Source organism: Grammomys surdaster, unplaced genomic scaffold, assembly GCF_004785775.1.
Source record: "Grammomys surdaster isolate TR1022 unplaced genomic scaffold, NIH_TR_1.0 127, whole genome shotgun sequence".
Taxonomy (NCBI): Eukaryota; Metazoa; Chordata; class Mammalia; order Rodentia; family Muridae; genus Grammomys; species Grammomys surdaster.
The window spans coordinates 8,093,528-8,121,059 of NW_021604585.1; the positions used below are offsets into that span (position 1 = coordinate 8,093,528).

The following is a 27,532-nucleotide window of genomic DNA, read 5'->3' on the forward strand; positions in this document are numbered from 1 at the left end:
TTCCATTGGAAGTCCTGCCTGGTTATAGGAGATGGTCACTTCAGACTCCATATCCTCACCCCACTGCTAAGAGTCTCAGCTAAGTTCACCCCCACATCCTCCCAGGAGCCTCCCCCACTTTCAGGTCTCTGGTTTCTCTCAGAAATGCCCCCAACAATTTCTGTGTGTCAGCCCTCTCACTCCCCCAATGCCTGTTCTCCTCCCAGTCCTTGTCCCACGCAGCAGATGCTGGCAAGGATGTGGAGCAAGGGGCACACTCCTCCATTGCTGGTGGGAATGTAAACTTGTACAATCATTTTAGAAATCAATTTGGTGGTTTCTCAGAAAATTGAGAATAGTTCTATTTCAAGACCCAGCTCTACCACTCCTGGGCATGTACTCAAAAGATGCTTCATCATACCACAAGATACTTATTCAACTACATGTTCATAGCAGCTTTATTTGTAATAGCCAGAAACAGGAAATGACCCAAAAGTCCCTCAACCAAAGAGTGGATAAAGAAAATGTGGTTCTTTTACACAATGGAACACTACTCAGCTATTAAACACAAGGACATTGTGAAATTTTCAGGCAAATGGATGGAACTAGAAAATATCATCCTGAGCGAGGTAACCCAGACCCAAAAGGACATACATGATATTTCTCACTTAAGTGGATATTAGCCATAATGTACAGGATAACCACATTACAATCCAGAGACCTAAAGAAGTTAAGTAAGAAGGCAGGCTCAAGGGAAGATGCTTGAGTCTCACACAGAAGAGGAAATAAAGTATTCTTTGGAAGTGGATGGAGACAAGGGAACTTTTGAAAGACATGGGAACGTCTTATCATTTGACCAAAGTGACAGTTATATCCATGTATATATTTGTCAATAAAATATTTACACGTGGGAATGTTTTATTTCATGTAAGTTATACTTTACTAAGTTGATTTTTATTTTGTTTTTTGTTTGTTGATTTTTTTTAATTTTGTTTTTGTTTTTTGAAATAGCATCTCACTATGTAGCCCTGGATATCCTGGAACTAGCTCTGTAGACTAGGCTGGCCTCCAATTCACTGAAATCTGCTTGCCTCTGCCTCACAAGTGCTGGGAGTAAAGGTGTCCACCAGCAGCAGCAGAAGGAAGTTTATTATTAAAGGCAGTATATAATTATAAACTAAAGCAATGAGATTCTATAGGTTGGATCTTGACTGGGCCCCATAGGTCCATGTACTGAAAACTTGGTCCCAGCTTTCGGTACTATTAGGAGGTAGCTGACTTTTAGGTAGTGGAAGAAAGTCAGATCACTGCAGGTGGTGGTGGTTTGAATGAGAATGCCTCCCCCGCCCCCCCCCCCCAGAAGCTCATGTATTTAAATGCTTGGTCTCTGATTGGTAGAAATGTTTGAATGTTTGGGAATGATTAGGTGTGGCCCTGTTGGAGGAGGTCGTTAATAGGGACAGTCTTGGAGGTTTTAAAAGCCCTGCAAGTCATTCCCACTTTCTCTCCTTCCCCCTCCCCCTTCCCCTCCCCCTTCCCCTTCTCCTTCCCCTTTCCCTCTCCCCTGCTTGTTGCATACGGATCAGACGGTAAGCTCTGAGCTACTGCTCCAGCACCATGCCTGCCTGCCTGCCTACCTGCTGCCATGATAATCCTAACTCCCTGGGTCCATAAACCCAATTAAACACTTCTTTTCTAAGTAGCCTTAATTATAGTGGTTGTCACAGCAATAGGAAAGTAACTAAGAGAAGGGTGTGCCCTTCTCGAGGAGGTTATGACTCTATTCTCTTCCTCCTTTTCCTTTTGCTTCCTGGCCACCATGAAATCAATTCCTTTCCATGTTTTCTCATCACGATATACTCTCCAGCCACAGGCCTCAAGCAACCACAGCCTGAAACCTCTAAAACCATGAGCCAAGTTTATGTTTTCATTTACTTTATTACAGTGACTGAAAGCATATGTACAAATGTGCATACACACACACACACACACACACACACACACACAATCAGTGGTAGAGCCTAGCACACCTGAGGCCCTAAGTCCAATTCTCAGCACCACTCAAAAGAAAGCTAACACAGTTTTAGAAGTCTTAAAAAAAAAAAAAAGGGCACCTACCCCCAAACCTGCTTGCTCTTATTGACATATCAACACTGCACTGTCAGAGAAGTCTGTGACACAGAAAGAGTGTTTACCTGCTCCACTCCTGGAAATGCTGCTGCCGGCATGGCAGAGAGGGAGGGAGGGATCAATTCCCAGTCTGAGGTTTTGACTTGGAACACATTTCCTAATAGCTTGCTAGAGAAGAGCTACAGAAGCTACATACAATATGATAATCAAATGAGTTTGCTATTTTCCCTTTTATATGTGAATTAGTGTAAGTAATTTTTAATCAGTGGGGATCAGGAGACAGTTCAACAGTTAAGAGCACTTGCTGCTTTTCCAGAAAACCCTGGTTCAGTCTCCACGGTAGTTCAAAAGTATCCATAAACCAGTTTCTGGGGGATCCAATACTCTCTATGGCCTCTAGGAACACCAGGCACACATGTGGTGCACAGACATACATGTAAGCAAAACTAGCATATACATATCATCAAAATACTTTTTAAGCCTTAAACAGGTCTGACTGATGGTGCACACCTGAAGTTCCAGTGTTTGTATGACTTGAGTCTCAGAATGTATCAATACAGTGTAGAAAGAGTCTGTCTTTTACAAAGTATATTTGGGATAGGGGCTGGTGAAATGGCTCAGTGGTTAAGAGCACTGACTGCTCTTCTGGAGAATATGAGTTCAAATCCCAGCAACCACATGGTGGCTCAGAACCATCTTGTAATGAGATCTGATGCCCTCTTATAGGGTGTCTGAAGACAGCTACAGTGTACTTACATATAATAAATAAATAAACAAACAAACCTTTGGGCAAGTGAGGCCAGGCCAGATTGAGGGGTACCTATATTCCTTTAAATAACCAGAGATGTAAAGCTTAAAGTAGTTTCTACTGATTTTTTTTTTGGGGGGGAACAACTTCTGAAGGGAAAATTTAGGCCAGAGTAACCTTTTGAAGCTATCTAGAGACTGAATCTAAAGACAAAGGCAACTGAATTTTCAAATTTGAGGTTTAAATGCTTATTTGGACTTATGATACCTTTGGACAGAGTACCATATAAAAAACGCTAAGCTATGGATGTAAAGCCAGCCTGTCGTGGGAGTGTGCCATTTCCTATATTGCTAATGAGAAAGGAATGGTTAAGGACTTTCTGCAAGAGTCATAGTAGACAGCTGGGTGGGGTTCGGGATGGAAGCCGATGGTACAGCTTATTTACATGGACACAGGCAAAAGAATATATGGTGATAATGGTCTGCTATTATTTGACTTGATCTATATAATTCCAGTGGTTACCTGCTCAGAGTAAAAGGTTCCAAGGTCACAGATTTAATATTTTTCTCAGGACTGAAGGACAACTTAGTGGTAAATTTTGTCTAATAAGTACAAAATATAAAAACAAATCAAACCAGATGACTAACCAACCATAACCCCCAAATATGGTCACAAATACTTGATATTTCCTCAAGGGCAGAGTCTAGCCATTTCCTTTGACTGTGGGTGAGATTTAGTGACTGGCTTTTGAGACTAAATCGTAAAAAAGCCTATGGTTTCTGCCTTGGTCTCTCTCTCCTGGACCCTTTGTTCTAGAGTGAGAGAGCTATTGCCACCCAAAGAGAAAGTGGTGTCTGTAGCAAACAGTCAGGAGGGTGAGCCTTCTTGAAAGCCACCCTTAAGCCTCTGTCATGCCTGCAGATGACTGTCTCATCTGCCACCCTGATTTATAACCTCAGGAGAAGCCATAAACCAGAACCACCCAGTAAGATTGCTTCCGGTTTCCTGACTCACACAGAGAGAATACATTGGTGTACAACAGTGAATCACAAAATCTATCCCTAATTTTACTGCCAGAACTTGTCTGTATTTTATATGGACTTTTCAGGTGCTTTGTGAACTTTTGCTAACTGAAGTTTTAACACCATTGTAGCTACTCCACGCTACAATGCATGCACTGTACAAATTCATGCATTTTATCAAGATGTTCTGTGTGCTCATACATATACACAAATCTGTAACCTAAGAGGAGGGAAAGCAATGCACTTCATTACTGTTGTCCAGTTGCTCTCAGCTTTCTAATGCTCTGACCTGAGATCAGAAGGCTGAGACACTGCTCTCCTTTCCTGTGTTTGCGCAAAATGTTACCCAGGGGCCATGAGGCTTAAAAGCTTTCTCTTACATATTTTTGGTTGTGAGCCTAGCCTTTACTGGCTGAGCCATCTCTCCAGCCCTTAAAAGCTTTCTCTAAGCACTTGTTTAGTTAAGCCCTAGCAGGAGCTACACATTGCTTACATCTACTTGATTTAAACAGTTTAAAGTCACAAATATGCCCTGAAACACTCCTCTACAGATTCCTTTGGAAGGAGGAAGCTGTCCATTCCCATGGGTGGCTCTAGGGAAAGTTCTGCAGGGAACCAACCACTTGCATGCTCCTGCTCTCCCTCCCCTGCTTGAGAGCCAAAACCTACCGAGATTCTTCTGGAGTCTCTCACATGGGAAGGTTAGGACTTCCTATGACAAGTTCATACCGTGTGCTATATCAGCTTCCACTGACAGATTTTAACAAGTTCTAGGTAGATTTGCTTCTCATACCTGATTTGTAATTTCCATCAAAAATTCACAATTAACCTGACTTCCCCTAGTCTGTTTCAGGACTACAGAATTGACACAGCTGCTGAAACTTCACACTGTATGCCTTTAAAATTGTTATATATTAGACACAAGATAATTTAGGTTGCCAGAAACATGTAGAAGTTCTGGAGCTATAGTAAAGTGCAAGTAATTAGTCATCTAGTCTGTCCTCAAAAGGGACTTTTTGGTTTCTGATTCTTGGTTATACCAATTAAATAAGGTATAATTAAATTATAGCAGCTATAGTAATCCATGAAGCATAGCAACAAAGCAGGAAAGTCCAAATACTTTTCTTTATTTGCCACTGTCTACCTTATTGACCTTCTGCCACTTGGATGGAAGAAGCGGGAGACAGAAGCAATCACCCCCATGGAAAATTTTCTTATGAAATGAGACCATCATAAGCCAAACATGACAAAACTGGTTTGTCTCTGACTCATCTTCTCTATTCTACGTTCTCATGTCTACGTCATCTGTCACCTATTCAGCAAATATGTGTTAAGTACTGTGTATCAGGTACCATAGTAGATGGACAGAAATCTAAAAATAATAAGGAAAAATAAAAATCTAAAATGAATAAGGAAAAATTAAATCTTTGTCTTTATAGTGCCTCCACGTGTTTGGGGAGACAAGATAATATGGGGTACAACAGGTGTGAATAACAGAGTAGTGGAGATACTACAAAGGTAGTAGGAGGAGACCGTGTGGACGATGTTGCTATTTATCTAGTGTGTAGTAGACCTCACTGGGAACATCTGAAATATGACCCAGATGGAGCAAAGCGGCCATGTGGAGACTACTTCAAGCACAAGAAACATCAAATGCAAAGGCTTTGAAACAAGCTGTTGGAACAGGAGGGAAACAAGAGCAGAAATGTGTTTGATGTGAAATGAGAAAGGGAAGCAGTAGTAAGAGCTGAGGTCAGGACAATAACAATCATGTTGACCCACAGAGTACTGAAGCAGAGTGAAACTGGACTACATCTTTATTTAGCTTTCTGGCAGCTATGCTAAGAAGAGAAACTACTGATAAGAAGGAAGTTACTATAATAATCCAGGTAAATCCTAGACTACGCCAGGGTTGGAAATACCAGGGTTACAACCTGGATAGCTTATATTTATATCTGTGTGTATGTGTGTGTGTTTGTGTGTGTGTGTTCATTTATGTGCTTGTTGCCCTTGCATATATGTGGCAGTGAACATGTTTACATCAGGGGACAATTTTGTGGTAACTGGTTCTCTCCCTCTACCATACTGATCTCAGAGATCAAACAGGACGTCAAGCTTGGTGGTAAGCACCCTTACTCCCTGAGCCATCTTCCTAGCCTTGGTATCTTTTGAAGGTAGATATAACAGAATCTCATGATGGTTTTATGTACAGTGTGAAAGAGTGCCCGAACAGATGAAACTGGACAAAATGATAATTATCACATTAAATTTTCAATGCTTGTTAGAATATCAGCTGAAGATGCTGAGCAGTTAATTGAATATGTGCAGCTCAGGGTAGGACTCCAGACTACAGATATATTTGAAGTTTAGAAGTTTGGTGTGTTTAGAGTCTTCATAGTCTGAAGCCATGAGACCAGATGAAATCATCAAGGGAGTAAATAATAAAGAACACAGTGATAGGGTCAGGGATGTAGCTCAGTGCTAGAGTGATCGCCTATGCACATGGCCTTGTCATTCGATCCACAGCAACACACAGAACATGAGACAAACAAGAGAGACAAGTAATATAGTGTTTTGGGCACTGCTCTAAATAACTTATATATATAAATTCACTTAATCTTAAGCCAGTATAGAAGATACCTATTTTTTCCACTTTCATTTAATAAATGAACATGCTAAACCTCAGAAAAATAAATGACTTTCTTCTGATCACATGTCAGGCATTACAGCTATGATTCAAATCCAGAGAGGAGTGAACTTCTTGACATTAAAACTCTAGGACACCCCAAAACTTACCATCTGAGGAGACAAAAAGTAATTAACAAAGGAGGTGCCAATGAGACAGGAAGAGAAGAACCATGTTTAAAGAGGGTAGAGAAGTCTTGTTCTTAGCAGCAGATGTAAGGAAAAAAAAAGGGTATTAACATTGTTTGGAAAGTACAGCAATCAGATGCAATATATGACACCACTGTGAGGCCTATCGCCTTCAGAAATCAATGTGCTGCCCAGCCACATTCAGGAGATGTTACTGAATGCCAAGGCTAACACAAAATACTACCTGGCAAATGAGACACATACTCAGATATGGGGAGGAACAAAGTATAAAGCTATTTCAGCATCCATCTATTTCATCTTGAAGATTTTTCTTTTAAATTTGTTCAGAGACCTGGGAGGTGAGAGACTCTCAGGACTCAATGGGGATGACCTTAGCCAAAATGCCCAACATTGTGGAGAGGGAACTCGAAGAGTTCACCTCCAGTAGATGGACAGGGCCTCAAGTGGAGGAACTGGGTTACTAACCCACAGTCAAAATTTCTGACTCAGAATTACTTCTGTCTAAAAGGACTTCAAGGACAAAAATGGAGAAGAGACTGAAGGAAAGGCAGTCCAATGACCAGCCCAACTTGGGATCCATCTCATGGGGGTATGGGGGACACACCACGGCCTTACACTATGCTTACTGGTTCTATCTATGATGTGCTTACAGACGGAGCCTGGCATGGCTGTCCCCTGAGAGTCCCTACCAGCCGCTGACTGAAACAGAAGCAGATACTTCCACCCAACCATTGGACTTCAGTCAGGGGACCCCTGTGGTTGAACTAGGGGAAGAATTGAAGAAGCAGAAGGAGAGAGTGACCCCATAGGAAATCCGCAGTCTCAACTAACCCAGCCCCCAGGGAGCTCCCAGAGTCTGAGCCACTAACCAAGAGCATACACAAGCTGATCCTAGGCCCCTGGCACATGTATAGCAGAGGTCTGCCTGGTTTGGCCTCAGTGGGAGATGTGCTTAATCCTCTAGAGACTTGAGGCCCCAGGGAAGAGGAAGGTTGGAGGGGGGAACCCTCTCAGAGGCAAGGGGGGGGGGGAGGAATGGAATGAAGAACTGTGGGAGGGGGGGACCTGGAGGGGGAAGACAACAACTGGAATGTAAATAAATATTTATTTTATGTGTATTGATGTTTTGCCTGCATGAATGCCTTTGTAAGGGTGTCAGAGCCCCTGGAACTGGAGTTACAGACAGTTGTGAGCTGTCATGTGGACACTGGAAATTGAAACCAGGTCCTCTGGAAGAATAGTGAGTGCTCTTAACTGCTGAGCCATCTCTTCAGCACCCTCATCTTGAAGATCTTAATGATCAGTCATAAAATAAATTATAATTTTTTTAGTTTACAAAAAAACAGACAAAAACAGATCCCAGAGGAGAAAACAGAAAATACTAAGTCCAGATGAAGATCCAAACACACCTTGGCCTAACATTAACAAAGTAGCTGAAATTAAGAGCACTAAAAACGCCTGGACAAACCCTGGGATTTGCTTTTGTTGTTGTTACCAGGGAAACTTAGGTTCCCTTTGTAGACTTAGCCTTATTAATAAAAGAATTAAAAATTGACTCAAAGGGAACTCAAGGAGAATTTTATTGGAGTTTAAGAGGAAAGCACTGGGTAAGGTGGAAATCCTTATAGCCACCAGGAGGAGATGGAGAAAAAGTCCTTCCTTTCAAGGTAGGTATGGAACAGAAACTGGTTACTAAGAAAACAAAGCTTTCCCAAGCAGGGAAGTGGGCTAGTGAGCTCAGAAAGGAGCCCCCAGAGCACGTGCCCTTCCTGCCTCTTGTTGATCTTCTTCCTGTCTGTATTTTGTGGCTTTGTTTCACATTAACTCTATTCATAGAGGATGTCAGGCTAAGGAAGGGGCTCCAGTCATTCCCAGAAAACGGCTTTCTTCCACAGACTAATCTTGATGTCGCTTCTTTTGTTCCAACTCTCTTATCATATTGCTGCTGCTGGAGATGGGACCTAGAGTCTCACACAAACTAACAAAGCTCTTAGCCAAACCAGACGGGTATTGTTCTCTCTCTCTCTCTCTCTCTCTCTCTCTCTCTCTCTCTCTCACTCCCTCCCTCCCTCCCTCCCTCCCTCCCTCCCTCTCCTAGGCTGGTGTTAACTTCTGGGTTCAAATGGTCTGCTTGCCTTGGCTTCCGGAATAGCTGTGACCACAGGCTATATACCACCATGCCAGACACAAAAGCTGTTCGAAACAGTTACAGAATTACATTTTAATCAAAATGAGTTTGAGAATAGAAGATTTAGGCTATATATTACTCAGTCCTACACACAGACATTCACATGCTAACATTAGCTAAAGTGGTAGCTGATATATTTTGTGTAAATGAAACAAATTTGATTGGGAAACTGATAAGGAAAAGATATATGTAATTTTACAATCTCTTAAGAATAGACTTAGCCGGGCGGTGGTGGCGCACGCCTTTAATCCCAGCACTTGGGAGGCAGAGGCAGGCGGATTTCTGAGCGAGGCCAGCCTGGTCTACACAGTGAGTTCCAGGACAGCCAGGACTACACAGAGAAACCCTGTCTCGAAAAAAACGAAAACAAAAAAAAAAAAAAAAAAAAAAAAAAAAGAATAGACTTGACTTGCTTTTTTGAAATTTGGTCACAAGCATATCTTCATCAGAAAAATTTCTAAGTTCTAAATTTATCTACTACTTCCCTCCAGAATAAAATCTTTCTCATGGAACATGCTTTATTTAGCTAAATGTCCTTAGCTTGCTACAGAGCCACTAAGAAATGTATAAATGAAAGTGTTATGAATGACTGATTGAACATCTTATATAGGGGTTAATAAACCCAGACTTTGATTCCCTGTGTACGTGTCATTCAAATTTAGACAAATGGCTTATGTCTATTGCGTTTTGATATGAACTGTCCCACCCAAAGAGCCATGTGATAAAAGTTTGGTTCTCAGCTTTTGGCACAATTAAGAGATGACTGAATCATGAAGGTGGTAGGTTTTGAGCTAAAGGTTAATCTAAGGCCACACCTACCTGCAGTAGCCCCTCCCTTACACCCACTCTAAAGAAAAGGCAAGCTTCCTATCGCTCCCTAACAGACTCCACAGGTGCCTTGATTGCAAGAGACAAGCAAATGTCCTAATTCAATTCTCACTAATTCAATTCTCACAGACATTTAAAGGCTCAGGCTGCCAGACGTCAGAGGACTAAGGTATAGTGGATATACTTTAACTAAATGTGCCCTCCCCCCACTTCCCCTACATCCTCAGAGCCACTAATTCCCTCCCCAGAATGCAGAAGCCCTCACCTCCCAGGCACCAGAGAAAGAAGACAGTCTAACTGCAAGCAGTTCTATGAAACCTCCGCCTTCTTTGGAGGCCTATAAGAAAGGACCTCCATTGTGTTGCTTGTACCTGATCTCCCTAGAGCTCCTGCCATGTTATCTGCCTACGGATGGCTTGGAGACTGACTTCTGTGAGGCCCTGCCATGTTGTTGTCTGTCAACAATAGCATTAACAGCTCTTCTAAGAAATCTCTGACCCAAAAGATCTTAGTGTCTTAGTGTCTCTCTCAAATCTCAACCCTGAGAGGATGTCAGCTTCATCAATAGATTGATTAATGCATCAAAAGAACATCACAGTTGAATGGGCTGTTAGTAGACAGGGCCTGGTTGGAAGAAGTCAGCCACTGTGCATAACCTTCGAAGAGTATCCCTTGTTCCTAGACCCTTCTACTCTTTCTCTTCCTCTGCCTCTTGTCATCTGTGATGGGAGCTGCTTTGCTCCACTACAGGTTCCCACACCCATAAGTATGGGCCAAAGAACAAGGGCGATAAGTACCCATGGATTGAAACCTTGAGCTTCTCAGTTATTATAACACAGTGCTGAAAAGTGACTAATGCAGTCTATTTTTTATTTTAAATTTAATTTATGAAAATGGCATATATTTGTGATGTATAGCATGCTTTTAAATGTGTATATATTTGTAGAATGGTCAGAGTAAGCTAATTAACATTTCTTTATATGCTTATTTTTTTGTGGTGAGAACCTCACATTTTTCTTTGTTTTTCAAGTATGCCATACATGTTTAAGGATAGTCACTATTTTGTACAACAGAGCTCTTGAACTTACTTCTCCAATCTATCAAATTTTGTAGCCTTTAATAAAAATATCAGTTTCTACCTATTTTTCCATTATTGTATCTGCTTGTAGTTTAGTCTCTGTCCTCACCCTTATCCCCAATTAGCTAGTAAAGGTCTTCTTGCCATGAACTTCATCTTTCTTTGATTCTTTAATTTCATTTTCCATACTTTCTCACTGTTTGTATTTACCTTGTCCCTGTACTGTAATCACCTCCAGGACAGTCTATCAGCTGTTTCAATTCCTATAGCACAATGCCACTCTGAATGAGCCGTTGCTAATCACAGACAGTAGAACTTTCCATTCTACATGATAGCAACTGTTTAATAGTTTTAGCTTAGAAACAAATTTGTTGTTTTATAACTTCTGTCTCATTCAGTTTCTGCTTTTGCAATTACACACTGTATTACATATTATAGCAAATACAATTAAAAATAAGAAAGCAAAAGCTAGGCATGGTAGCACAAACTTATAATGGTAGTAATAGGAAGGCTAAGAATTGCAGGTTCAAGGCCAGCCTTGGCTATATATTGAGAATCTAGTTCAGAAAAAAAAATGCTTAGGCAACTAACTCAGTTATGAAAACCTCTTTTACTAGACAAAAAGAAGATATAAGGTCTATGGTTAAGGATTTCAAAGACAATGATAAATAGTAGCACATTGAAATTTGAGATTTTAGGTTTTAGACTTCTTACAGTGGCTAAAATATAACGCTAACATGTTCCCCCAAATTCAAAATAACATGGCATTTTACTAATTTAATAATCTGTAGGTGATATAAGCAAATATCAAGACTGAGGAGGAGGAAGGATATGTCCTATTGTCGTTCTCTTTCTTACAGTTGGTTTTACAGTTTGGCTTTCTCTATTCATCCGTAATGTTTAGTTACAAATCAGCCAGGGTGACTCAGCAGGTGGACTGCCCTCTGACAAGGATGAACAATTCTTCAAACGGGAGGTTTTAAAATAAATCACTGATTACCTATTTTATTCCACTTTGGGATATTATATTATCTTAACTCCCATGCTATCCATGTTAGACTCCACTTGCAGAAGCCACCAGTCATAAAATCAGAAACAAAAGCCCTCTTAAATTACAAATGAGAACCTTTAATCCCAGCACTTGGGAGGCAGAGGCAGGCGGATTTCTGAGTTCCAGAGTTCGAGGCCAGCCTGGTCTACAGACTGAGTTCCAGGACAGCCAGGGCTACACAGAGAAACCCTATCTTGAAAAACCAAAAAAAAAAAAAAATTACAAATAAGAAAATTTAAGTCCAGGAAGGCTTGTGTGCATTCACATAATAGCACTCTCAAGACTCTGCCTGCGGTTTTTATACTTTCTACTCTTCCAGGTACTCATTTTTGCATACAAGGCCAGTAATTAGTGTGATGTGGGGGTTCTGGAAAAGGTTCTATTTACCAAAGAATAGATTTCATATTTTCCACAGTCTTCTCTTTTTAAAAATAAAACTATATTTAGGACTTAAAATAATAAAATTTTACTGTTCTTTATAAAGAAATCTCCCATATTTCCAGAGTAGCAGCTGTCCCATTGCTTCACACCAATAGTGATTGACCATTTTATCAGAGTGAAGCCTACAAGAGGGAAACCTAAGCAACTGATGAAGCAACTGGTGAAGGAAGGCAAGGTACCCACCTAGCAGGGGTGTTCGTTTGGAAAGAAATGCTTTGGAAAGCTGAATGGTTGGGGCTATTGGGAGGTATGAAAAGAAATGCTTTCTAGGAGCCTGGAAAGATAAGTGTTAAGAGTGTTTGATGCTCTTGAGGAGGACATGGATTCAGTTCCTAGCACCCAGATGGTGAATTATAATTGTCTGTAATCTGAAAGTCAGGGAATCGAAGTATCCAAATATCACCAAACACCAGGCAAGCAGGTAGTACACATACATAAATGCAAGCAAATACTCATATACACAAAATAAAAAATAAATACATCTTTAAAAAAAGATTATGTAGAGAGATCATTTCTTCGAAAAGCTACATTAGTGGTCCATAACTGGAGGTGACCCCCACACACACTCTTTGGCAATATCTGTAAACATCTTTTGCCACTTTTGGAAAAGGAGATGTGGTTGGAATCTAATGGACAGAAACTATTTTGTCAAACACACTACTGCACACAGAACAGTCCTCCCTCACAAAGAATAAGCTAGCTAAAATGTCAACATTTCCAAAAAGGGAGGGGGAAAACCACTTTTTAAAAAGGAAACTAGAGTACTTGTTACAAAAGGAATGTCAACACTCACTAACCTTGTGTGTGGCTAACAGTTTCTAGGAATTCTGGAGACCATTTACTTGCAGTTCATAAATTCCCACTTCTTTGTGAAGAAGATGAATTAAGCAGACAGTTCAGTTACATATATTTGGAGGTTGTTCATCTGTACTCAAAGTCCACTGAGTAATGTTTGACAGAAGGAAAGAGGTCTTTAGTGGTATGTAAAAAAAGTCCTGTCTTTGTCTTACTAAATACTAATACAACTTTAAATACTTAAATGTCAATAAGATTTGAAGTTGATGATCCAGGAAGAGTAGGATCCAAAAAGATGTTGAGCACCTGAACTGATGCTGTGCTTACTTCAGAGGACATAGCGTTCCCTGGGGACACTAACAACCTGTAAGATGAAATGAGTAGGTAGGGGCCTGGGTGTATTGGGAATAGTGCTTAAAAACCACGGTGGGAGGAAATAAGGACATGATTAACCGCATATACGAAGGCACAGAGGGACAGTTTACGACTTGTGCCCCTGGAGAAAACTCAACAGGCTGAAGCAATGGATTTTGGTCCAGAAAAAGAGATTTCTGCATAGAACGTATTTCTGTCTTCTCCAAATCCAATTGCTCATGGACACACTTTCATAGCACTTTCGGTGACCACCCATCCCAGATGGTGGCATAGGTACGTTCTGACAGCATGGACTGGCGCTGGAACTAGCCTACGTAACTCCCCATCCTCTCCGAAGAATTCTGTGACCACTGTGGCCTTTGACATCCTTCCTGGTTTTCAGAAACGAGTCGTCTGTAGAATCAGGGAATTGTGTAGGACTTTATACTCATCAAGGTGTTGGCGTCACGGTTGTTTTGAGCATTAGCATTTTTTGACGTGCCTGACAGGACAACAGGAATCTCTTCAAAGGGAATCGGATTTTCCTTAGGACGTGACTGCTTCCCAGGCCCGTCGAGCCTTAGCGGCTTCTGAGTCCGTCTCAGAGAAGCACGGCGAGCGCACGGAGGCGGGGAAGGTGGGCTGAGGCGGCGAGACGACTCAGCGGTTGGAACGAGCGCTTCGCAGTCTGAGGCGCGCCAGTGCGCGCGGCCGAGCGCCCCGGGGAAACAGAGCGGACCAATCAGCGGGCCCTCTCCCCACGCGCGCTCAGGATTGGACGATCCGTTCCAGCCTCTCTCGGGGCCGTGGGCGGGCCGCGCCGGGAACGGCCTGGGATAGGCGCGCCCGCTGCGCCAGAGTCCCAGGGGCGCGTGCGCGGTCTCGCGTCAGCCGCGGGGGGCTGGTCTCGCGCGGCCTCGAGGAGGAGTCGCTGGCGACGGCGGCGACGGAGGAGGCTGGCGGTGGGGAGGGGGCGGGGACTGAAGGCTCCGAGGTGGGGGCCATCGGGAGTTTCTGGATTCTTTATCCGGTGTTTCGAGGGCCGCCGGACAGAGAGCTGTCGCTTCGGCCGCGTTGAGGAGCCGGTAGGGGCGAGTGGATCGGCCGCCGCCGGGGCTTGGAGGTAAGGGGCGGACCCGCAGCGGCGGGGCTGTGGCGATCTTAATCAACAGGTTCCCGGGAGCGCGGCGGGGGAGGGGCGGCGGGGCTCGCGCCCCCTCCCAGACGCGCCGCACCGCGAGGGTCCCCTGGGGAACCCCAGGCTGAGCCCGGCGCCGCGGTGCCAGCCCAACCTTTGTCCCTGGGAGGAACGCTCCCCGCGCGGTGCCGGTTGGTTCCCTGGGCTGGGGACGCGCCTTGGCGCGGTGGCGGGCCACCCCGCCGGACTTGCGGGGGCCACGGCAGGGAGGCGTCTCGCTGCGCCCAGGCCCGGAGTTCGCGAGTCCCTGGGACTCTCCCTCACCCCACCCCTGACCGGCTCCGGGAAGCAGCCTGGGAAACACTCTCCCGTGGAAGACGGAATGCAGCCAGCGTTCCTGTGCCTGAGTCAGCTCTGGTGTTCTGCTATTCGTTGCGTTCTTGAGATAAACAGTTCCTGCTTCCTTGTGACCACGGCTAAAGAAAAGCCGGTGTCTGTCGTGCTTTCTCAGAGCTTAGACGGAGATTGTCCGTTGAACTTTGAAGCCTGTAAATGCTTGTAAGCTCTTTTCAATGAATGTGGCTGGGAACGATCTTTATTGTAAATTACGTAACTTACTAAGGATAGCTCTCACCTTCTGTCCAGCTGATAGACACAGTAATGTGTGTGGAATTTAGATTCGGCCGAAAAGTTTTCCATGACACTTTACTCTAAAATGAATGCAGCACCTGGGAGAGTTTTTAGTTACTGTGTTGTGTCTAATTTAGAGTTTCAAGAATTTAAATTCTGAAAGCCATTGTAGCAAGAATTCTAAAGTTTTGATTTAGCGGACAGGGTGGAAGGTATTTCAGGTTTTAATAAGGCACTGTCATGTTTTAATGATAGTATTCTAATTATCCTTTTTAATTATGCCAGAAATTAATAACTTGTTAAATTTTGCAACAGGAACAAATTATTTGATGTGCTGCTATCTTTGAAGTATAGGTATTGGTGGGAATGAAAATTAACTACCCTTTCTTGAAGATGAGCTGTTTTTATAGTATTTCTGTGGACACGATTTCTTGTTTTAAAGGTTATTCTAAACTGTTGTAGCAGGCTTACGTTAAAATTTGAAGAGCTTTATAGGTAAAACAAAGATATAAAAAGAGATTCATAGTCTTTTAAAATAGAGTAAATTTGTCACGAATGACTAAAAGTCATCACCTTGAATTTGACAAATAATGTTGGGTTCATAGCGATAGATTTTTTTTTTTAGAATGTTAAAATAGATGAGAAACTTAATGTAATTCTACCTAAGGGCGATCCAAAGTGGTACCGTGGCTTAGCGATGCATGTTGTCTTCTGAATTGTAATTTAAAAAAAAAAGATTTATTTTTATTTATATGTGCATGGGGGCGGGGTATTTACTCATGAGTGCACTTACCAGTGAAAGCCGAAGGCATTGAATTCCACTAGAACTAGAGTTACAGACACTCATGAACCATCCATTGTGGGTGCTGGGAACATAACTTGGTTCCTCTGCAAGAGCAGTATATACTCTTTACTGCTGAGCCCTCCATCTAGGCTACTGTATTGTGATCTGATTAAAAATCTCAGACTCACTACCCATAGTTCCCCACGTATGTAAGCCAAAAGCCAAATCTGCTTTGTTTTGTCATGTCTAAAATCCTTCTGTTCTTTGTTTAAGATACTGAGTTAACCAGAGTTCTGAGCCACTGTTTCGAGTTCTCTTCTGTTGAGGTTTCTCCTGTAACGTGTGCACTGTATGCATTAATATACTCACATAATTGAGAATAACCTCTTTGAAGTCCTTTGATGGGTCATATATATGTTAATCACAAACTACCTTCGTTTTAACATTTACAGTCAAATTGGACTCAAGTGAGTACTGAGTCTTTCCAAGTTAGCACACATTTAACTGTCACAACAGACTTCCAAAAAATTTAAGATGAAATATTTATCATATTCTTGTAACTTTTCCATAGGTAAAATTCATGCTTTCCTTTCATATATCTTACAATGAACAATATGTTGGGAATGTTTTGGGAAAAAACTTGGTCTGACTTATGTATCAGTATATTAATGGTCCTATTTCTCTGATGGTTTCCTGATCTCAGTGTTTATTATACACTTACTGAGTTACAGGATCATTAAGTTGGAAGTAATCTTGTATATGTATAGAGCATTTTCAGGTTTTAGGGACAAGTTAGGGTTGTAGACCTGGTGATGAGTCTGAAGTAAATGCTTCCTACTTGTCTTGGTATTCTGTTTTCAGTGTGTTCTCATTGCACTTGCCTGCCCACTTCTCCTCCCTAGCATCTTGCTTGGTATGTAGCCCAGGCTGACCTACACCTGGTAGTGTAACCTAGACTATCCCCAAACTCCTCATTCTCTTGCTTTAGACTCGTAAGTACTGGCGTTGCAGGCATGTGCCACCATGCCCAGTTCCTTACTAATTGTTAATTAAATCAGTACGTTACTTTCTCCACATCATATTAATAACTGCCAGGGCTGTATGCCCTGCCCTGTCACTTCTGTGTTTTTTTCTTTTTTTTTAAATAACTACACAATTTATTCCTTTTCTGAAGTTTTTTCTTTTCTTTTAATACTTCATACAGTGCTTACTGAATATCCTTCTGTGTGTCTCAGAAAAAAGTGTATTTTCCTAAGAGGTATGCCACCTGCAAAGGGGACTGTTGACAGCAGTTTGATGTGCATTTTTAACTTAATTGGTTACAGCCAGATTATCCTTTGAGGGCAAACGATTTTTCCCCCTGCATTTACTTTATGAGTGGAAGTATTTTCTTATCTTTGCCCATGGTTAGCATTGTCAGGTTTAAAATTTTCTGACCATTTGGGTAAGAAATTATGTGTTTGTTTCCTTTCTTTAAAAGATTAAAATTTTATATTTGGCACAGTCAAGAAACAGAACAGTTTCATGTACTCTACTTTTTTAAAAGTCAGTCTTCCCCCAAACCTTTACCCCTAGCGACTAATGATTTCCCTCCTATAATCTCTTTTTAAGATACTATTTAATCTTAACTGTAACTGTATGTATTAGTTTTTCTTGCCATTCATTTGAAGTTTTTACAGTTTATTAAATCCTCTGTGAAAGGTATACCTACTGCACACGTGTGGAACACAAAGGCACACGGAAGCTCTCCTCCTTGGGGATGGAGTAGTTTGCGATGCAGAGTGTTGTTCAGAGCCCAGCCAGCTGTGTCTTGCCTCAGCTGGAGATTGTCCTTTCTCATCAGGCTTGTGCACCACCTTAGACACCTGCCTTGTCAGCACCAGCCTTGGCTTTTCAGTCCTCCTCGCCTTCTTGGCTGTTTCCTTGCATCCCTTTAAACTGTTTTCTTGGAGTCTTTTTCTTCTTATACAGACCGTGTCTTGGAAGTCTATGTAAAGGTGAGGAATACTCCAAGCATTTGCATACCATTCTTGTGGAGTGCCATGTTACTCTTTACCTGCCAGCATTCATGTATGTGCTGCTTAAGCAAGCACCGTCTCTCCTTTTCTTTCATCTAGCATGATATATTCTAGATTCATCTATCCTGAGCATATGCACAGTTCCTTCCAGTTTATTGCTGAACAGGGTATTCTCTCGTATGAATGTACCAGCATTTATCTATTGACCAGCTGAAAGGCATTTGTTTTGGGTTTTTTGTAATTATTTGTAAAGTTGCCATAAATCTGTGTGAATAGTTTTTTTTTAGTGTGAGCATGTCTTCCTTTCTCTAGGGTGGGTACCTACAAGTGGGAATCCTGGGTCACATGAGCAAATGTGAACCTAGCTGTATTTAAGAATGAAACAAAACAGCAGCAAAATTAAAGCAAAATCTGTCTTCAGTAGGCAAAGTAGTGGCCCTTGAAGATATTCCAACGATTAGAACTTGTGAATATGCTTGGTTATGTATCAATTTAATTAGGTTGTTAATCAGCATCTTAGAATATGGAGATTATTCAGGTGGGCCTAATTATTACAAGTATTTAAAAGGAGAGAGGAAGGGTGGAATCTGAAGAGGTAAAAAAAAAAAAAGATGGAACAGTAGGAACAACTTCTAGATGAAATAAAAAGGAAAGAAAAGCTGGTGTGTTTGAAGATGGAAGAGAGGAAGTCCCAAGCAGAGGAATGTGCTTGATTTCCAGAGGTAGAAAATGGTAGGAAATGGATTAGCCTTCATCACCTGGGGGTGGGGGGTGGGGGGCGCAGGTGTGATAGGACTTTAATTTTAGCCCAGGAGACCTGTCAGGCTTATAGAATTAAAAATTCTTAAGTATGTGATTCTTTAAAGACCATTGTGTTTGTGGTACTTTGGAGCACCCTGGAAACCTAGTACTCCTAGTGTACTTGAGAAATTCTCTTTAAAGTAGTGGAACCACTTTCCATTCCCACCAGCAGTGTATGAGAGTTCTGTAGTTCTACATCCTTATCAGCAGTTGGTATAATCAGTCATTTTCACTTTAGCCATTCTAACAGGCATATAATAGTATGTCATTGTATTTTTAAAATTAGAGTTCTCTTATAATTAACAGTGTTGAATAGTGTTTGATGTGCTCATTTGCATACACTCTGAAATAATGAACTTCTTTGCCATTTTTTTTTTTTTAAATATTTATTTTATGTATGTGAGTACACTGTAGTTCTCTTCGGACACACCAGAAGAGGGCATCGGATCCCATTACAGACGGCTGTGAGTCTCCATGTGGTTGCCGGGATTTGAACTCAGGACCTCTGGAAGAGCAGTCAGTGCTCTTAACCGCTGAGCCATCTCTCCAGCCCTTCTTTGCCATTTTTATTTATCATTTATTTTTAAATTTATTTATTTTTAGACAGTGTTATTCTATTTTCCAGTATGTCTTTGAAGTTTTGATCTTCTTGCCTCAGCCTCCCCAGTAGCTGGGACCATTGCCTGTGCAAGCTTGCCAGACTTCTATTTTCTTATTGTTGAATTTTGAGAGAATCAAGTATGTGCTTTACTGCTGAGCTACACCCCCCAGCCCAACTTTTGATAGTCCTTTATAGTGCTTTTTCTTTTATCAGATAAATAATTTGCCAAGATTTTTCTCCTAACCTATTAACCTTTTCATCTTCATATCTGCCTTTTGAGGTGTTGACATTGTAACCTTTGATGAAGTCCAAATGAGCAATTGTTTATTTTATGGATCTGATCTGCGATATTGTATCTGAAGAAATACCTTCCAAGTTCATTGAGATCTTTCTTTACTTTTTCCTACCAGTTATATATTCTTATATTTCATACTTAGATTTGTGTTCCATTGCATTAATTTTAATATAAATGTCTTGTTTTTTCATGACATTTGAAAGAACTTCTTGAAAGCCCAATGTTTTTGTCAAAACAACACAACGTGGTATGTTCTATTGATCTGTTCATCTGTGTTTTTACTGATAATACATTGTCTTGATTATTAAATATTAAACATGTCATAACAGACAGTAATGTGAATACTCCAAGTGTTCTTTTTCAAATTCACTGTGGTTATCTTTGTTCCATTGCTTTTCCATATAATACCTAGAATCAAGTTGTTGATAACAACAGAAATACCACATTGGTATTTTGATTGGGATTGGTTTATATGTAGATCAACCTGGACTCTTAGTGACTTCATCTTGTTAATTTTTTATTTATATTTAATTTTGCAGTAATAACAATTGAAACTAGGTTCTGGATAACTGCTTAACACTAAACTGTATCCAAGCTTGTGTCTAGTAATTTATAACACAGCATTTCTCCTCATCAATTTTGGTCTTTGATTTTGTTCATGAGAATTCTAAATTTTTCAACATACAGATCCTGCATATTATTAGGTCTTATGTCTAAGTGTTTCAGTCTTTTTGTTCTATTATAAAATGGTAATTTAAAAGTTAAAAGTTTCTAATTTATGATTAATATGTGGAAATTCAATTAAATTTTATAAGTTGACTTTATATTTTGTTTTTTTTTTCACCTTTTGAGACAGGATCTCATTGTGTAGCCCAAGTTGGTCTTGAATTCAAAAATCCTGCCTCAGTATCCTAAGTACTGAAGATTATAGGCATGCATCATTGTACCCCCATCCCATCCCCCTTTTTTGACACAGTGTTTGTTATCTGGACTGACCTGAAATGCTGAGCTCAAATGATCTTTCTGCCTCAGTCTCCCAGGTAGCTGAGTTTATTAAGTATTTAGTGCCAAATAGATACATGTAATGTATGCCAAATACACGTTTATATAAATGTGTATTTGGCTTGCATATGTGTCTGTGCACCAAGTGTGTGCCTGTAAGGTCAGAAAAGAAGACCAGATCCCCTGAGGCTGGAGTTAGATGCTGTTAACCTGGTTCCTCTGCAAAAGCAACACATGTAAATCTTAACTGCTGAGCCATTACTCCAGCCTCTGATTTTTTTTCCTAGACTTATTTATTGGCTTTCTCTCCCCCGCCCCCCAACCTTCCCTACCCCAACCCCATAGTGGTTGATATATTGGGATTTTCTAATTAAAGAGCTGCAATAAAAAGAAAAAAATCTCTTTTCATTTTCGTTTGAATACTTTTTTTTTTAATTTTGTTTTTTCTTTCTTCTTTCTGTTTTTAAACTTTCACTGGCTAGGATTTCCAGTCGTTTGGAATAGGATAAATAAAAGGATATTCTTATGAAGTGAGATCGTTCATTGCATTTTCACTTTTTTTTTTTTTTTTTTTTTTTTTTTTTTTTTTTTTTTTTTTTTTTATTGGATGATTTATTTACATTTCCTATGTTGTCCCCTTACCCCATCCCCCACCACCCCCTCGGAACCTCCAATACCCTCGCCCCTCCTCCTTCTTCTCTGTGGATGTAATCTCTATCTACACCCCCCCCACTCCCCCCTCCCCACCCTCAAAATTCCCACCCCCTGGGGCATCCAGCCTTCATGAGGTCAAGGTTCTCTTCTTCCACCTATGCCCAGCAGGGCCCTCCACTTTTACATATTCAGCTGAAGCCCTGGATTCCCCCCTAAGTGCTCCCAGGCTGGTGGTTTAGACCCTGGGAGCTGTGGTTGGTTGGTATTGTTGCTCTCCTCATGGTGCCACAAACCCTTTCAGCTCCTTCAGTCTTCACTCTAACTCCTCCATTGAGAACCCCATGATCAGTTCAATGGCTAGTTGTGAGCATCTGCCTCTGAATATGTCTGACTCTTGAAGGCCTCTGAGGAGATATCCATATCAGGCTCTTATCAGCATGCACTTCCTGTCTTCCACATCAGCATCTACCTTTGGTGATTGCACATGGGATAGATACTCAGGTGGGGTGGTCTTGAGACGGCCCCTCCTTCAGTTTCTGTCCCTCACTTTGTCTCCATATTTGCTCCCTTGAGTATTTTGTTGCTCCTTCTAAGAAGGACCGAATCACCCTCACTTGGTCTTCCTTCTTTATGGGCTTCATGTGGCCTGTGAGTTGCATCTTGGGCATTTCAAGGTTCTAGGCTAATATCCAATAATCAGTGAGTGAATACCATGTGTCTTCTTTTGTGATTGGCTTACCTCACTCAGGATGATAATTTCTAGTTCCATCCATTTACCTAGGAACCTCTCGAATTCATTGTTTTTAATAGCTGAGTAATACTCCATTGTGTAAATATACCACATTTTTTGAATCCATTCCTCAGTTGAAGGACATCTGGGTTCTTTCCAGCTCCTGGCTATTATAAATAAGGCTGCTATGAACATAGTTGAGCATATGTCCTTGTTATATGTTCGAGCATCTTCTGGGTATATGCCTAGGAGTGGTATAGCTGGATCCTCGGGTAATGCTATGTCCAATTTTCTGAGGAACCGCCAGACTGATTTCCAAAGTGGTTGCACCATCTTGCAGTCCCACCAACAATGGAGGAGTGTTCCTCTTTCTCCACACCCTCGCCAGCATCTACTATCACCTGAGTTTTTAATCTTAGCCATTCTGACTGGTGTGAGATGGAATCTCAGGGTTGTTTTGATTTGCATTTCCCTGACGACTAAGGATGCTGAACATTTCTTTAGATGCTTCTCGGCCATTCGAGTTTCTTCCGTTGAAAATTCTTTGTTAAGCTCTATACCCCATTTTTTAATAGGGTAATTTGGTTGTCTGGAGTCTAATTTCTTGAGTTCTTTGTATATATTGGATATTAGCCCTCTATCAGATGAAGGATTGGTAAAGATCTTTTCCCAATTTGTTGGTTGTCGTTTTGTCCTATTGACAGTGTCCTTTGCCTTACAGAAACTTTGCAATTTTATGAAGTCCCATTTGTCAATTCTCGATCTTAGAGCATATGCCATTGGAGTTCTGTTCAGGAACTTTTCCCCTGTGCCCAAGTATTCGAGGCTTTTCCCCACCTTCTCTTCTATTAGTTTCAGTGTATCTGGTTTTATGTGGAGGTCCTTTATCCACATAGACTTGAGCTTTGTACAAGGAGATAAGAATGGATCAATTTTCATTCTTCTACATGTTGTCTTCCAGTTGAACCAGCACCATTTGTTGAAAATGCTGTCCTTTTTCCACTGGACAGTTTTAGCTCCTTTGTCAAAGATCAAGTGACCATAGGAGTGTGGGTTAATTTCTGGGTCTTCAATTCTATTCCATTGATCTTCCTGCCTGTCTCTGTACCAATACCAGGTAGTTTTTATCACTATTGCTCTGTAGTACAGCTTGAGGTCAGGGATGGTAATTCCTCCAGAAGTTCTTTTATTGTTGAGAATAGTTTTCGCTATCCTGGGTTTTTTGTTATTCCATATGAATTTGAGAATTTCCTTTTCTAACTCTGTGAAGAATTGAGTTGGGATTTTAATGGGGATTGCATTGAATCTGTAGATTGCTTTTGGCAAGATGGCCATTTTTATTATATTAATCCTGCCAATCCATGAGCATGGGAGATCTTTCCATCTTCTGAGATCTTCTTCAATTTCTTTCTTCAGAGACTTGAAGTTCTTGTCATACAGGTCTTTCACTTGCTTGGTTAGATTCACACCAAGGTATTTTATATTATTTGCAACTATTGTGAAGGGTGTCATTTCCCTAATTTCTTTTTCAGTCTGTTTATCTTTCATGTAGAGGAAGGCTACTGATTTGTTTGAGTTGATTTTATAACCAGCCACTTTGCTGAAGTTGTTTATCAGGTTTAGGAGTTCTCTGGTGGAAGTTTGGGGGTCACTTAAGTATACTATCATATCATCTGCAAATAGCGATATTTTGACTTCTTCCTTTCCTATTTGTATCCCTTTGACTTCTTTTTGCTGTCTAATTGCTCTGGCTAAGACTTCCAGTACTATATTGAATAGGTAGGGGGAGAGTGGGCAACCTTGTCTAGTCCCTGATCTTAGTGGGATTGCTTCAAGTTTCTCTCCATTTAGCTTGATGTTGGCTACTGGTTTGCTGTAAATTGCTTTTACTATGTTTAGGTAGGGGCCTTGAATTCCTGATCTTTCCAAGACTTTTATCATGAAGGGATGTTGAATTTTGTCAAATGCTTTCTCAGCATCTAGTGAGATGATCATGTGGTTTTTTTCTTTAAGTTTGTTTATATAGTGGATTACATTGATGGATTTCCGAATATTGAACCATCCCTGCATTCCTGGGATAAAACCTACTTGATCATGATGGATGATTGTTTTGATGTGGTCTTGGATTCGGTTTGCTAGAATTTTATTGAGTATTTTTGCATCGATGTTCATAAGGGAGATTGGTCTGAAGTTCTCTTTCTTTGTCGGGTCCTTGTGGGGTTTGGGTATGAGTGTAATTGTAGCTTCATAGAACGAATTGGGTAGTGTTCCTTCTGTCTCTATTTTGTGGAATAGTTTGAAGAGAATTGGTATTAGGTCTTCCTTGAAGGTCTGATAGAATTCAGCACTAAAACCATCTGGTCCTGGGCTTTTTTTAGTGGGGAGGCTTTTGATGACTGCTGCTATTTCCTGAGGGGTTATGGGACTATTTAGATGGTTTATCTGCTCCTGGTTTAACTTCGGTACCTGGTATCTGTCTAGGAAATTGTCCATTTCATCCAGGTTTTCCAGTTTTGTTGAGTATAGGCCTTTGTAGTAGGATCTGATGATTTTTTGAATTTCTTCAGTTTCTGTTGTTATGTCTCCCTTTTCAGTTCTGATTTTATTAATTTGGATACTGTCTCTGTGCCCTCTGGTTAATCTGGCTAAGGGTTTATCTATCTTGTTGATTTTCTCAAAGAACCAACTCCTGGTTTTATTGATATTTTGTATTGTTCTTTCTGTTTCTACTTGGTTGATTTCAGCCCTGAGTTTGATTATTTCCTGCCTTCTACTCCTCCTGGGTGTATTTGCTTCTTTTTGTTCTAGAGCTTTTAGTTGTGCAGTCAACTTGTTAGTGTGTGCTCTTTCCAGTTTCTTTTTGTAGGCACTTAGAGCTATGAGCTTTCCTCTTAGCACTGCCTTCATGGAGTCCCACAAGTTTTGGTATGATGTGTCCTCATTTTCATTGAATTCTAAAAAGTCTTTTATTTCTTTCTTTATTTCTTCCTTGACCAAGTCATCATTGAGTAGAGAGTTGTTCAGTTTCCATGTGTACGTGGGTTTTCCATTGTTTTTGTCATTATTAAAGACCAGTCTTAGTCCGTGGTGATCTGATAAGATGCAAGGGATTATTTCAATCTTTTTGTATCTGTAGAGGCTTGTTTTGTGACCAATTATATGGTCTATTTTGGAGAAGGTACCATGAGGTGCTGAGAAAAAGGTATATTCTTTTGTTTTAGGATGAAATGTTCTATAGATGTCTGTTAAGTCCATTTGGTTCATAACTTCTGTTAATTTCAAAGTGTCTCTGTTTAGTTTCTGTTTCCATGATCTGTCCATTGCTGACAGTGGGGTGTTGAAATCCCCCACTATTATTGTGTGAGGTGTAATGTGTGTTTTGAGCTTTAGTAAAGTTTCTTTTATGTATGTAGGTGCCCTTGCATTTGGAGCATAGATGTTCAGAATTGAGAGTTCACCTTGGTAGATTTTTCCTTTGATGAGTATGAAGTGTCCTTCCTTATCTTTTTTGATTAATTTTGGATGAAAGTCGATTTTATTTGATATTAGAATGGCTACTCCAGCTTGTTTCTTGGGACCATTGGCTTGAAAAATTGTTTTCCACCCTTTTATTCTGAGGTAGTGTCTGTCTTTGTCACTGAGGTGCGTTTCTTGTATGCAGCAAAATTCTGGGTCTTGTTTGTGTATCCAGTCTGATAGTCTGCGTCTTTTTATTGGGGAATTGAGACCATTGATGTTAAGAGATATTAAGGAAAAATGATTGTTGCTTCCTGTTATTTTTTTTATTAGAGGTAAAGTTATGTTTGTATCTTTTTTGGGGGTTGTTGGAAGATTACTTACTTGCTTTTCCTAGGTTGTAGTTTCCCTCCTTGTGTTGGCATTTTCCATCAATTATCCTTTGAAGTGCTGGGTTTGTGTGAAGATATTGTGCAAATTTGGTTTTGTCATGGAATATCTTGGTTTCACCATCTATAGTGATTGAGAGTTTTGCTGGGTATAGTAATCTGGGCTGGCAATTGTGTTCTCTTAGTGTCTGTATGATGTCCGTCCAGGCTCTTCTGGCTTTTATAGTCTCTGGTGAGAAGTCTGGTGTAATTCTTATAGGTCTGCCTTTATATGTTACTTGACCTTTTTCCCTTACTGCTTTTAGTATTTTTTCTTTGTTTTGTGCATCTGATGTTTTGATTATTATGTGACGGGAGGTATTTCTTTTCTGGTCTAGTCTATTTGGTGTTCTGTAGGCTTCTTGTATGTTTATGGGCATCTTGTTCTTTAGGTTAGGGAAGTTTTCCTCAATAATTTTGTTGAAGATATTTACTGGCCCTTTAAGTTGGGAATCTTCATTCTCATCTATACCTATTATCCTTAGGTTTGGTCTTCTCATTGTGTCCTGGATTTCCTGGATGTTTTGAGTTAGGAGTTTTTTGCGTTTTGCATTTTCTTTGACAACTGTGTCAATATTTTCCACCGTATCTTCTGCATTTGAGATTCTCTCTTCTATCTCTTGTATTCGGTTGGTGATGCTTGCGTCTGTGACTCCTGATCTCTTTCTTAGGTTTTCTATCTCCATGGTTGTCTCCCTTTGAACTTTCTTTATTGTTTCTATTTCTAGTTTCAGGTCCTGAATGTTTTTGTTTAACTCCTTCTTTGTGTTTTCTTCCATTTCTTTAAGGGATTTCTGTGATTCCTCTTTAAGGGCTTCTAACTGTTTACTTGTACTCTCCTGTATTTCTTTAAGGGAGTTACTTAATTCCTTCTTATAATCCTCTATCATCATCATGAGAAGTGATTTTAATTCTGAATCCTGCTTTTCAGGTGTGATGGGGTGTTCAGGGCTTGCTATATTGGGAGAATTGGGCACTGATGATGCCAAGAAACTTTGGTTTCCGTTGCTTATGTTCTTGCGCTTGCCTTTCGCCATCTGGTTAACTCTAGTGGTACCTGCTCTCACTGTGTAAAACTGGAGTCTGTATTTCCAGTTATCTTGCTTATTGCAGAGCTCCTCAGAGACCAGAGGTCTCTGTGGTCTTATGCTCCTAATCTCCTGGGTGGAATAACTCCTGGGACTCAGGCCACCTCTTGGATCTGGAAATCCTTCTGCTCTGAGTGCAGTGGGTCCTCGATGACTCAGGATTCAGTTTCAGCTGCTCTGAGTGCAGTGGCTCCAGCTGCTCTGAGTGCAGTGGCTCCTGGATGACTCAGGATTCAGTTTCTCAACAGGACAGGAGCAGACCGACTCTGTGTCACCTGCTCTGAGTGCAGTGGCTCCTGGATGACTCAGGATTCAGTTTCTCCACAGGACAGGAGCAGACCAACTCTGTGTCTGTTCCAGCCCAGAGGACCAGGCAGGGGCAGAAGGGAAGTGGAATTCCGGAGGGGCGGTGTTTGGGTAGCTGCTGTGCCCTGGATGTCCCTGGCTCCCCGATCTAT

The 27,532-nt window shown here is 41.0% G+C and overlaps 1 protein-coding gene across 1 annotated transcript in view; it reads left to right on the forward strand.

Moving 5' to 3' along the window:
• Positions 1-14,339: 14,339 nt before the first annotated feature.
• Positions 14,340-27,532, forward strand: part of Mpp5 (membrane palmitoylated protein 5) — an 89,677-nt gene continuing 76,484 nt past the window's right edge. Inside the window, exon 1 of the mRNA XM_028752084.1 lies at positions 14,340-14,572. The gene's annotated coding sequence lies outside the window, so the exon portion shown is untranslated. The remainder of the gene's footprint in view (positions 14,573-27,532) is intronic.